Raw genomic sequence first — 13,668 nt, 5'->3', positions numbered from 1 at the left:
ACAATAGCAACAGACCTAATAAAGCCAAATCGATCCCCAAAGGTATTGGATCTGATCTTCTAGCTGATAGAAGCTATTTCCTTCAGTTGAAAAGGAACACATCTCAGCCTTTATTTTCTTGTTATAAAATTCAAATAAAGTATTTGGTAGCATTTCACTACAAAACCCTGCATGCTATGTCTCTTTCAAGCATTTCTAAGTGTACTTACAAGTTCTTTGATTTTGGAGTAAATTTCTCATTGAACTTTAATTTGTTATCATCATTGTTCAGGTGACTGAAAATGTCTAAGGCTACCTTATAAGTTGAATGGGATTGAGTATAAGATATATGGGAATCTTGCTACCACATTGCTGACAGAGGCAGTGTTGGAACTAGTGTTCTGAAAATGCCCATACACCTGAGTAGGACCCTAAGCTCAGGAATTCCACTTGCTCTAATGGCTAATAATGGAAAAGAAACTTGGTAAGTGAGAAACAAAGTTTAAAAGGTTTATCAGGTTTATTGGGGCTAGGATGAGAGTAGAGAGAAGACAAGTGAGGCAACTGAGGTGCAATATTTAAGAAGCTCCCTCTCAGGGTCCTTCAAGTCCCTCACTTGCTTCACCCCAGTTCTGACCAATTTTTCAAGATATTTTGTGATTCAGGCAAACAATGGTGGAGGACTTTCCAAACTAGAGATTATAATAATGAAAATTAATATTCTTTTATGTGTTCACTGTAAAGAAACATCTACCCTGTGTTTTATTTTTCATACCACATTTTTTCCCCTCTGCAATACTATGAGATAGATACAGATATCTTTATTTTAAAGATGAGAAACCTGAGGCACAGAGAAATAAATGTATTTGTCCAAGGTCTCACAGTAAGTTTAAGATAGAGCTAGGATTAAAACACAGATGCATCAGAGAGCTGGGATTCAAAGCCAGGTTGGAGGACTCACTACATTTTAAATGAAACTCTAAAGCACATTTCCATGCAAGCAGGAGGCCAGAGTGACAGTCTAGGACAAGATCAGGATAAGGCTTATCTGTGGTAGCTGAGTCTGTAATTTAAAAAATTGAAAAAAACATTGTGAAGATGGTGGAACTGGAACTGTATTTGTTAGGGCTGTCATAACAAAATACCACAGGCTTAATGGCTTCACAAACAGATACTGATTTTCTCACAATTCTAGTGGTTGCAAATCCAAGATCAAGGTGTTGCCAGAGGTGGTTTCTCCTCCTGAGACCTCTTTCCTTGGCTTTTCCTATTTTTCCTTCTTTTTTTTCTTTTTACATGGCCTTTCCTCTTTGTTTTCATGCCCCAGGTGTCTTTTCTATTTACAAGGACACTAGTCCTATTGGATTAGGGCCCCACCATTATGACCTCATTTCACTTTACCTTTTTAAAGGCCCATCTCCAGATATAGTCACACTGGGGTTAGGGCTTCAATCTATGAATTTTGGGTGGATACAGTACGGTCTATAAGAGGTACATAAAGACAATCTCACTCCTATCGTCCAATATTGTCTAGTATCAGTCAGGATAGGCTAGGCTCTGATGTAGTAACAAGCAACCTGAAAATCTTAGTGAATTAATGCCATACATGTTTTATCGTGTTCATGCTATAGGTACAGTATGGCTTGGCAAGGGATCTATTCATGTGCTTTCTCAGGGACCCAGGATGTGAGAGCCTTATCTTGACACAAGCTTTATCAGCTTGGAGACTGGAAAAAGAAAACTTGGAGAACTGTGCACTGATTTTTAACACTTCTACCTACAGGTGACACATCTCACTTCCTTTCACATTACAATGGCCAAAACAAACCATATAGCTATGCTTAAAAGGAAAGGAGACAGAACATTACAGTCCTAGTACTATGTGTCTGGAAGAAGTGCAGGGTGCTAGCCTGAGAAGCGAGAATTATATCTTGAACAAATGTCTGCTGTTTCCTTGGTGGTGAGGCAGCTTTAAGGATGTAGGCTGTCTCATATATTTTTTACATGTTTATTTGGTTTGGTTTTGGTTTAGAGAGGCAATTTATAATTTGTATTGCAAGATATTTGGCATTTCTGGCCATGCCCAATAAAAGCCAATAGGTCCTCCTCATTGTGAGAACAAAAATCACGCCTTACATTTTCAAACCCCCTGAAAGAGGGGGCTGTGGGCTAGAAGAACCAACTACTGGGATACAAAGTGCTGTAATTTAGGAATGTTCACTAACACCCAAAGCTTGCTCCTCAATCCCAGAGCTTAGGTTTATTTGTCAGTGAAAGCACCAAAATTCACTTGCTCACAAATATCACTCATTTTTGAACAAAAGAAATGGGAATGGAGTGAAGACATCAAAATATGTCTACCAAGAGTCAGGTACTAAGGTGTAAATAATTCTGTAAGAGATATGATGTCAGGGAAACCAACAGGAAGAAGGGAGAGAATATAGACCAAAGGGAACAAAGCAGGGTTTGGTGTAGTCCTGACAGCTACAGAATTTGCAGGGAGAAATCTGCCTAAATGCCTGCAATGTTTGGACTTAAGAAGCAGACCTAAATACTAATTGCAACAAATCATAAATGCAACAATTTGAAGAAACCATGTGGAAACATTAAGTTGTGTGTGTTATGGTCTGCATATATAAGTAGGGAAACATATTGCTGACTATGGCCAACATCAAAACTAGTGAAATTTACAGATTTTAATACCCCGTTTCACTGTTGTTTTGCAGCAGTAAAATACTTTTGCAATTACGTAGCTTCGAGTATTTTTTATGGAAAATTACGTTTTCTTAACATAATGACCTTTCAAGTTGTGGTAATACTCATTTTAATTTCAAAACTATTTATACCACTTACAGTTAGTGCCATATGATTTATAACTTCTATTTTATGGGCTCTTGTTCTTTATTTTGTGGTATAAATATTTCCCCCTTAATATAATTTTTTTAAATGATACTGGTATAAATATGTCAAGGGAAGAGGTAAAATTAATATATTTTGTATTTCTATACACTGTAAAAACATGACAAATGAACAGAAATACAGAAAATATTATAAAATGAAGGAAATTTATTTAGATAGTTCAATAATTAATATATAAAACATTAATATATTTTCTCTATAAAAATAATAACCAGATAAGAATCACAATAGAAGGACAGTTTCCACATACAATTATAATAAAAAAGATAAACTGCCTAGGAATAGACTTAAGAGATATGTATGATTTATATAAAGATAAATTTTTCTAAATTCTATTGAGGAACATAAATGAAGTTTTAAGTAATTGAATACTTTTGTACTGGAAGATTCAATGTAGTAAACATTTAAATTCACACAAAATTCATCTCAAATCTCAGTGCAATCTCAAAACACAATTAGATTTTATTGAAAATAAACATAGGACAATAGCTATGAAAATAATGACAAAAATAATAAGGAGAATATATTACACCAAATATTGAAATCTCTATGGTTATATGTTTATTGGAGATACAGTTCTGAGGGATACATGCCCTCACAGATCACAATCTATCCATGAAAAAAGTGGATGTTACTGATAATGTACATGATTTTACATGAGTATTTTCATCACGTGTTCATTAGCCTTCTGAGTATATTGTTTGGATACTTGTTTTAATTGTCTACTTCCTTTTAGGCTAATATCCAATTCTCATTAAACTTTCTTTGTAACAAAGAAATTTATGCCCTATTTTTAAATTTGATTTTTTTATCTTTAGGCCATAGACTACAAATTAAATGTTTCTATTTATACATTTTAATTTCAAAAAATTTCTTTACTTTACATAAATTTGTAATTATGTGCATTAATTGCATATACATTTAATAAAACACTAAACTATTAGAAAGAAGAAAATAATTTCTTATAAGCTGCCCTCTGTCGATGTACACTTTTATTTTGATGTGACTTTATTCCTTTTTTTTTACATGGTAACTACCATATAGGAACTGGCTGTTCTTTAATGTTTGAAAAAACTGAGAAAAAAACTTGTTGACCTCTCTTGAGTTTTTAATCTTAATATCAAATAATTCTTTAATAACTTGTTCAAATTACTGTCATGTAGTTTTCCATTAAGTTCTTCTATTTTTTCTTCCTGGATAAATTTTGTTACATATACCTTAGAAATAATGGATTTTATAAATATATAAAATTATAATATTTTCTGTATCAGTCATATTCTTTTTTAAACTCATAAATAGACTCTATTTTTAAAGTAGTTTTAGATTCATAGCAAAATTGAGGAGAAACTATAGAGTTCCCACATACTCCCTGACCCCGCACATGCACAACCTCCTCACTATCAACATCCTTCACTGGAGTGGTACATTTGTCACAACTGAAGGACGTACACTGACACGTTATTATCATCCAAAGCCTGTAGTTTATATTAGGGCTCATTCTTGGTGTTATGCATTTTACGGGTTCTGACAAATGAATAATGACATGTATTCACCATTATAGTATCCCACAGAATAATTTGATACCCTAAAAATTCTTCTATTCATTTATTTTTTATCTCTCCTCTAGCTCCTGCAACCACTGATTTTTTTACTGATTGTACAGTTTTGCTCTTCCTAGAATGTCATACAGTTGGAATCATACAGTATGCAGGCTTTTCAGATGGGTTTCTTTCACTTAGTAATATGTACTTAAGTTTCCTTTATGTCTTTTCATGCCTTGATAGCTCATTTCTTTTTAGTACTAAATAATATTCCATTGTCTGGACATATCACAGTTTATCCACTCACTTACTGAAGGACATCTTAATTGTTTCTGAATTCTGGCAATTATGAATAAAGCTGCTATAAACATTCCTGTGGAGATTTTTGTATGGACATAAGTTTTCAACTCCTTTGGGTAAAAATGTCAAGGAGTATGATTGCTGGATCATATGGTAAGAGTATGTTTAATCTTGTAAGAGACTGCCAGACTGTCTTCTAAAGTTGCTGTACCACTTTGCATTCCCACCAGCAATGTATGAGAGTTCCACATCCTCCTCAGTGTTTGGATTGTTAATGTTCTGAATTTTGGCCACCTCTAGTAGGTTTGTAGTGATATCTCATTGTTGTTTTAATTTTTAATTAATTACTATCAATTCCCTAAAGACATATGATGTTGAACATATTTTCATAGGCTTATTTGCCATCTCTATATCTTCTCTGGTGAGGTATCTGTTCAGGTCTTTTGCCCATTTTTTAGTTAGGTTTTTCATTTTCTTGTTGATTTTAAGAGTTCTTTGTATATCTTGGATAACAGTCTTTTATCAGATATACGACATATTTGCAAATATTTCCTCCCAGTCTGTGACTTGTCGTCTCAATCTTTTGAGAGTCCTTCATAGAGCAGAAATTTTTCATCTTAATAAAGTCCAACTTATCAATTATTTCTTTCATTGACTGTGTCTTTGATCTTGTAAAGATCATTGCAATACCCCCAAATATCTAGATTTGCTCCTATGTTATCTTCTAGGAGTTTTATATTTTTGCACTTTACATTTAGGTCTATGATCCATTTTGAGTTAATTTTTGTGTGGGGGGAAGGTTTGTGTCTAGATTAGTTTGTTTACTGGTGGATGTCCAGTTGTTCCAGCACCATTTGTTGAAAGGGCTATCTTTTCTCCATTCTATTGCCTTTGCTTCTTTGTCAAAGAGCAGTTGACTATATTTATGCAAGTCTATCTATCTCTAGGCTCTCTACTCTGTTATATTTATCTATTTGTTTATTCTTTCACTAGTACACAGTGTGTTGGTTAGTGTAGTTTTATAGTAAGTGTTGAAGTCAGGTTGTGTCAGTCCTCCAACATTGTTCCCCTATAATATCGTGTTGTCTTTTGTAGATCTTTTGTCTCTCCATGTAAACTTTAGAATCAGTTTATTGATATTCACAGAATAACTGGTTGGTATTGTGATTGAAATTGCATTGAATCTCTACAACACTTTGAGAAGAACTGACATTTTCACAATATTGAGTATTTCTATTCATTCATACGGAACCTCTCTCCATTTATTTAGTTCTTTGATTCTATTTGTCATATTTTTCTAGTTTTCCTTATATAGATCTTATACATATTCTGTTTGATTTGCACTTGAGCATTTCATGTTTTGAGGTGCTAAAATAGATGGTATTGTGGTTTAAATTTAAAATTCTACTTGCTTATGGCTGATATGTAAAAATGTGATTGTGTTTTGAATATTAACCTTGTATCCTGCCACTTTGCTAGAATCGCTTATTAGTTCCAGGAGTCATATCCATTTTTACTAAATTTGTGTTTTTTCTTCTTGGTTTCCCCAGAATTACTAGAACTGTAACTATTTTTTTTTCTTTAATCGAAAAATTTAGCACTAGGCATTTAAAAACTTATATTCAATTTTCTAATTCATTAATTGCTGTTTTCTCTCTTTAAAACATTTTATTCTTCCATTGATTTTGTGCTAATTTAACTTAAATTTTGGTCTGAATGATCACATCCAATATTCTCTTCCTGCCTTTTTTAGTTACAAAAATATTTATGCGATTTGATTTGACACTGAGTACAACCTTATATGTGTCTTATTCCTAGGCTGCAATCGATTAGTTGTGGAGTCATATGACTGAAAAACTTACTAGCTCTGTCACTCTGGACATGAAAAATAAAACAATAGCATCTTCCACAGAAGGTAGTTGTAACGATTAAATAAAATAATCAATGGAAAAGACTGAGTAGAATATTGGGTATATAATATACACACAATGGGATATTAGCTACTAAAAAGAATGAAGTCTTGTCATTTGCAACAGCATGAATGAACATAAAGGGTATTATGCCAAGTGAAATCAGTTAGACAAAGATAAATACTGTATGATTTCACTTAAATGTGAAATCTAAAACACAAAATAAATGAACAAACTTAACAAAACAGAAACAGACTCACAGATACAGAGAACAAACAGGTGATTGCCAGAGGGGAAGGGGGTAGGGGAATGAGTGTATATATTCAATAGATGTTTTTGGATATATATTTATTTAGGTTCAAAATTTTAGAAGCCCCTACTAAAACATACTTACAAATTATTTTATTCAAATTAATTGTCTTTAGTTTTATTCTCTATTCTGTCAGTAAATGACAAATATAGGGAGTTCATAGAGATAAAACTATCTGATAAGGTCTAAATTTTTTCCAGTGTCATCATTCTATTTTCAAGACAAGTTGTTTTTCTATATATAGATGCTATGAAATTCATGAGACATATTTGAAATAATTTCATTATGGAGTATGTGGAATACAGCTACATCTATTTTTTTGTGTATTATCTATGGCTGCTTTCACATTGCAATGCCAAAGCTGAGTAGGTGAGACAGATAAATGGCCTGTAAAACCTAAAATATTTACTATTTGTTCTTTTATGGGGAAAAAAAATTCCTTACATTATATATCACTTAGGAAACAGCAGTAATTGGCACCTTCTATATGATATATTACATTCTTTATCTTGCTAAACAAGGGTAATATTTTTTTAGGAGGTAAAATTTGTAGGCTCAAATGGAACCAGGAATGGTGAAAGACAGACTAGAGGTCCACAAGAAGAACAATTACTGTAAGAAGGTATCTATCTATCTATCTAGATCTGGCTGTAGGTTAGATATATATCAGGAAGAGACTTGTCTGGATTTTTTCATTCAGATCATCTTCCTGAGGATGTAATCCCTCTCAACATATTTTTAAAACAGGGACTGAGCCCATTAGAGGGTGATTTGATGGTTTTGTTTGCATAGAGGAGATGGAAGAAGGAAAGGAGTTGTAGATAGAATTTATGAAAAAGTTTTAAATAAATTTTAGGATTAATTGAATTTTCACAATAATTTTTAATTATAAACTGCAATCCTATAAAAAAATATGATAACAGGCCATGTAAACTATTTTCCTTGAGTTTCCCTAAAAGGGAAGATTTTCCCAAATAGATAGCCACTTGAGATGGTGACCACAGTGACCCCTGACCACAGTGCAGATTTTGAAATACTAGTGTTGTATCTCCATTTATTTCAAGAGGTTTTAGAACATTTTTTAAAATGGTCAAAAGAGAGTTGATTTGAAATAACTTTAATTTACAAAATAAATACATGAAATACAGCAACTTTAGGAAAGCCTGGGTGTGACATTCAGTTAAACAAACAGAAAAATCAAATAATCACAGAGTCAAGCAACATGAGCTCAAAGAACAATAAATAGTATTTACCGTAAAAAGGAAGAAAAAGCACAACTCTTCTTGCAACATGTTTGTTTAAACTATCTATGCAAAATCAGAGCATTTACTGTCTTTGATTATTTTGGCACACAATCATATTCAGTCTTATCACATAACAGTATTATTGTTGTCTTGCAGAATAACTCCTAGATTATTACTATTGATGAGATAATATCTTATTTTAAGACCTAGATTCAGACTTTTTGAGACAAGGGGCAGAGTTTTTTATATGCGCAAATTCTCCAGCCATGAATTGTAATAAAACACAAAAGCTGATAGTCATCCTAGATACTACTTATAATATTCTTTACTTGCTTAAGTAATATAGCCTTGCTGTGTCTTATTTCCTTGTGTAACAGGGCTATGTCAATGAGAAAGCATGATCTCTTCTTTCATGAGCTTACATTCTGGTGGAAAAGTTAGATTCTACATGAATACACAAATAGACAACATTTCCATAAGTAATGATAAAGAGCTGGGGAAAACAAAAACAAAAACAGTGACACTATAGTGCGATAGCTATACTAGAGAGAGAGTACAGTTTCTGAATGAGTGCTCAGGAAGGGTTAGATCCAATTAATGAAAAGGAAACAGGCTCAAGAAGATGAGAGGAGGGACTTCCCTGGTGGTGCAGTGGTTTAGAATCTGCCTGCTAATGCTGGGGACACGGGTTCGAGCCCTGGTCCGGGAAGATCCCACATGCAGTGGAGGAGCTAAGCCCGTGAGCCACAACTATTGAGCCTGCGCTCTAGAGCCCGTGAGCCACAACTACTGATCTCACGAGCCACAACTACTGAAGCCCGTGAGCCTAGAGCCTGCGCTCTGCAACAAGAGAAGCCACCTCAGTGAGAAGCCAGCGCACCACAACAAAGAGTAGCCCCTGCTCTCCGCAACTAGAGAAAGCCCTCGTGCAGCAACGAAGACCAATGCAGCCAAAAATAAATAAATAAATTTATTTAAAAAAAAAAAGAAGAGACGAAAACATGTTTCAGACACAATGAAGAGTAAGCGTGAAATTCCTGAGGCAAGAACCAGATCCGCCCACTCCAGCAATGGCCAAAGTTTGCTGTGGCTTGAGCATGGTTGACTAGGGAAGGGAGCAGCTCTTGGATACAGTGTTGGAAAGATGTATGGGGAAGGCATTGGAACCAAGAAGCAAACTGATCTGATTTTCACTTTAAAGAATAATTTAACTACTAGTAGAAAATGGCTATTAGGATGCAAAGAGCGAAAACAGGGACCAGTTAGGGGTTTGTTATTAAGAGTCTTGGTTAGGAATAAAGATGGCTTGAATGTTGGTGATTTTATTAGGTTTGGAGCAAAATGGGCGGGCCCAGGACATGTTTTAGAAAAAGACCCTTGTCAACCTTACTGCACTGTGGAAATGTAAGGTACTATTATTACAGTTAATGAACATTAATAAATTCATCTAAAAATTAATTACTTAAGCCCCTTCCCATTTTTTTAATCAGCTCACCACTATGTACATTGCTATTGAATAGAAATCTTTTTATTTTTTCCCGGCCCTTTCTCAATATAAGAAACTATCATCTGATAAAATAAGATCCAGGTACATAGTTGCTACTTGATAAATACTTGCCATATTAATGACTGCGTAAATAAAATATGACAGACTTGCTACAAGGCTATTGGGTCAAGGAGATATTTGAATGAATGAAACATAGATTGAAGAAGTTTATTGTTACAAGATAAAATTGGTTGACAGTCTCTTCATTTCAGGATGGGAATTTTTATAATGTCACTGACCCTGGGATATATTTTTACATGAAATTTCTTGGCAGCATTGGGCTTAATCCGTTAGCATGAAATAATGTATATAAATGAGCTTCAAAAAGAACAAAGCTTTGTGTCAATAATAGTAAGAATTGCTATCATTTATTTTCTGACCCCTATGTGTCAGATCTCATGCTAGGCATTTGCACATACATTACCTTGTTTAATTCTCACAGAAATCATAGAGGAAAGACATTATCCCCTTGTTTTCAAATTGAGGGATCTGCTACTCAGAAATTTTATTTAACAGCTGGATGAAGGATAAAGCTTTCAAATTCTGATCTGACTAGTTTCATTGCCTCAATAAAGGGGGACATTACTATCTTGATTTTGAAATAAATATTAACACACAAATATCAAGTACATTGTTGATTTCTTTGGAGAATGCCTTAGAAATTATGTTACATATGCTTCTAAAATAATCATAGAATTACAGATTTTAGAGATTTAGAGGTAGATCTCTATATGACCAGATAGTTCTTTATATGTAATTCCTTGCTTGACTTTCACATGCTCAAGGTCATTGGAAAGCAAAGCTAGGATTCAAATCCAATTTGGTGCTCTTCCGACCATAGCATACTGATTCAGAATTTGACATTTGGTTCATCTCTGTGTTTATAAGAAGACTAAGATAAAAGACCCAGAGAAATCTATGAAAGGGCTCATTTTGCCATTAGTGAAAAGAATTTGTGGTTTACTTGGAAGAAAAAGATGGCATGATAACAGTAACAAATAGCTTTGGCTTTAAAAAAAAGTGTAAGCCCCACGAAGTGCCTAAAAATAATGAAACAATATGCTTAACATTATCATGAGAGTGCAGTGCTCTGATGTACAGAAATATAGAAATTAATGGGAAGCTGTTGGATGTCAATGGCAAACTTTGCCAATGTCAGCAGTGTCAGTAGCAGAAACCACTAGAATGCATGACAAGGAAAGTGGGAGGATTTGATAAACAATAGAAAGATTATTGCATTGAACATTTTAGAAATTTCTCAACTGGAGAAGAGATTTTCATACCCCCGATCTGTTCACTTCAAAATGGCCCCCAAACACCCCGGCTGCTTTTTTCACTCTCCCTCCTACACTGTGACCTCTGAGTCAAAAGGAACACCCACGGAGAAACATAAACCTGGGGAGGGCGGCTTCATCCAGCCAGGATGCATAAATAATCTAAATGTTTACTCTGAACCCATCCAGAACAACAAATTCAGAACGTCTCCTGCCCTCACCAAATTCCTCAGAAGTGACCAGTCTGTGAATGTCAATATTATGACATAGTATGAGTGTGTTTCATGTTTGGTAATTGCAATCATTGTTGCTTTTGTTGTGGTCATCCATGTACAATGCTTGGTGTCAGTCTATTTATCTCTTGTAAAAATAAAATACAGTGAAAAAAAAAAAAAAAAGAAGTGACCAGTCTGTACTATGTAATTAAGACAACTGATTTCTCAGAAGAATGGCATTGAGTACATCAATTACAATTTTCTTTAAATGAGGGTTAGTTCTTATCTCTCTCAGATAGGCAAAGCCACAGTTTTGTCATGGGTTTCAAATGAATCCAGAGTATCCACTGACATCACCAGAAGCTCTGGATACTAATCACACCTATGGTGATAAAAAAGAATGGGACAGGAAAATATGAACAATAAGGTCATGTAGATAGGCTATAATTTATTATGTGCACAACATTAGGAGTAAGCTAGAACCCTAAGTTGTCATATGCTTTTTCAGTTTTCCATGCTGTTTGCCATATGGATGGTTAAAAATGTGTTGCAGTTCCTCAGCTGGAGGTGTGATAGGGTATAATCGACAGTTGTACAGATTAACATTTGAGAGGGGTGGGTTTAAACGACCATGGAAGTTTACTTGTTTATACTTACTTAACTGCTTCCCCACTGTATTGGGGATGAACCACAGAGCCATGTTTACTTTTTTTCCCCCGTCTCATAGGACTTGGAGATCCTTCAACACACTGGGGGTAGAAATGTCAAGGTGAATGGGTGAATGAATTTTTAGGTAGGGAAAACAAGATCATAAAAACAAGAGCCAGAAGAAATTAAGAAAGACCCAAAGCAATAGTTTTCAATGGTAGATATGTCTAAATCACCTCAAGGTACTGCCCCCAAACTATTTCATCCCCCCTCATGCCTAGTCTATGGCAGAATATACCTTACTATTTTTCTATGTAACAACTATCACCTTGTGATTGAGTAATTTTTATGTAATCTTTTTGTTTGATTTCAGAGCCAATTCTAGGCCATAAAAAACTGTAGAGAAAAACTTGTGTCTGTATTGTTTTCCATCTGAATCTATCACCTGGTAAGACCCTTCACACATAGGAGATATGTAGTAGATATTTGTTGAATGAATGCATAAATGAATGAATGAATGCATATTCTTGTACTTTGACCTATCAATGGTATATTCTAACGTTGAGTCTAGATGGATAGAATCATATATGTTTTCATAAGTTTTTTAAAAGTTATTTTTATTGAAGTTGATTTACAATGCTGTGTTAGTTTCTGCTGTACAGCAAAGTGATTCATTTATATATATTTTTTTTCATAAGTTTTTAGGTACTTCTGCTAAGAATTGCTCATATCCTTGCCCTGATTTCTTTAAGCTTCTGTCTGTAAGATCATGTCTGTACCATCGTTTGCCTAAACTCTACAGGGCCAAAGTATATATAATAAATCCCATCATTCTCTTCTTCATATAGTTTTTTAAAAAGTATTTACTGGCACCTACTATGTTCTAGTGCCCTGCCTGGAACTGAAGGCACAAGATGAATGATCTGGGTCTTTTATACAAGGACCTCTAGTCTGTCTGGTGGATGAGACAGATCAACAGAGGGTCTGTAGGTAACACTAGAGCCACTAGAGAGGGACAGCTTCCAGGAGCACAGAGGAAAGCACCTAGTCCAGCCTTGCAGGTTGGTCTCTATTAAGACCTCTTCTACTATTCCTCCCATCCCTCATAATACTTTTATAGTAGTGTTTGGGATGAGTTACATTCAAATGCACTATTTCCTGGCCCAGCCATGAGTCTTAGGTATCTGAGACCTTCCTCCACTTTCCTCCCTACTCCTTCCTCCCCACTCCAAGTCTCAAGTACAAACCGTACTAGGTATCTCTTTTGTAAGTTTTCTGTTTATTCTGTCCCACATCTGAGAGTGATTGCCTCTAGACCTCTTTCATGCCTCAATCTAATCCCTCCTCCTTGGCTAGTACTCTAATTCACAGTGTTTCACCCAGTAAATGTTTATTTAAAACGTATTGTTCTGAACACTGCCTTTCCAGTGTTCAGGTGCTTAGATTCCTTGTTGCTGGGACACACACTTGAAGGCCAAACTCTCCCATCTTTCTAACCTTTGGAATGCCAAACTCACTATATCAAAAGTGATAGAGGCTAACCATTTTGGGTCATACAGATTTTCATACGATTTAAAACTTTAATCTTATAGATGACTAAGAAATCCTTTGACTAAATACTAACATTTTTTTGGAAGAAACTATTTGGAAAAATAAAATCTTGTGCAAAAATTCCCCCAATAACCTCACTAATGATTCCCTCCAAAAAGCAAAACAAGAGTTATGTCAGTATTTCCAGGTGACATGCAAATTGAGCATCTTTCATTGTGAACAGCAAAAGTA

The 13,668-nt window shown here is 34.7% G+C and overlaps 2 long non-coding RNA genes across 2 annotated transcripts in view; both read left to right on the top strand.

Moving 5' to 3' along the window:
- Nucleotides 1-13,668, top strand: part of LOC309661227 — a 993,791-nt gene that overhangs the window by 910,120 nt on the left and 70,003 nt on the right. The gene's annotated exons all lie outside the window — the stretch shown is intronic.
- The window catches only part of LOC309661221, a 122,816-nt gene that overhangs the window by 56,845 nt on the left and 52,303 nt on the right, over nucleotides 1-13,668 (top strand). The window lies entirely within an intron of this gene.

The sequence above is a fragment of the Balaenoptera physalus genome, assembly GCF_965194825.1.
Source record: "Balaenoptera physalus genome assembly, chromosome: 5".
In the NCBI taxonomy this organism is placed as follows: Eukaryota; Metazoa; Chordata; class Mammalia; order Artiodactyla; family Balaenopteridae; genus Balaenoptera; species Balaenoptera physalus.
This window is presented reverse-complemented; position numbering and strand designations above follow the sequence as displayed.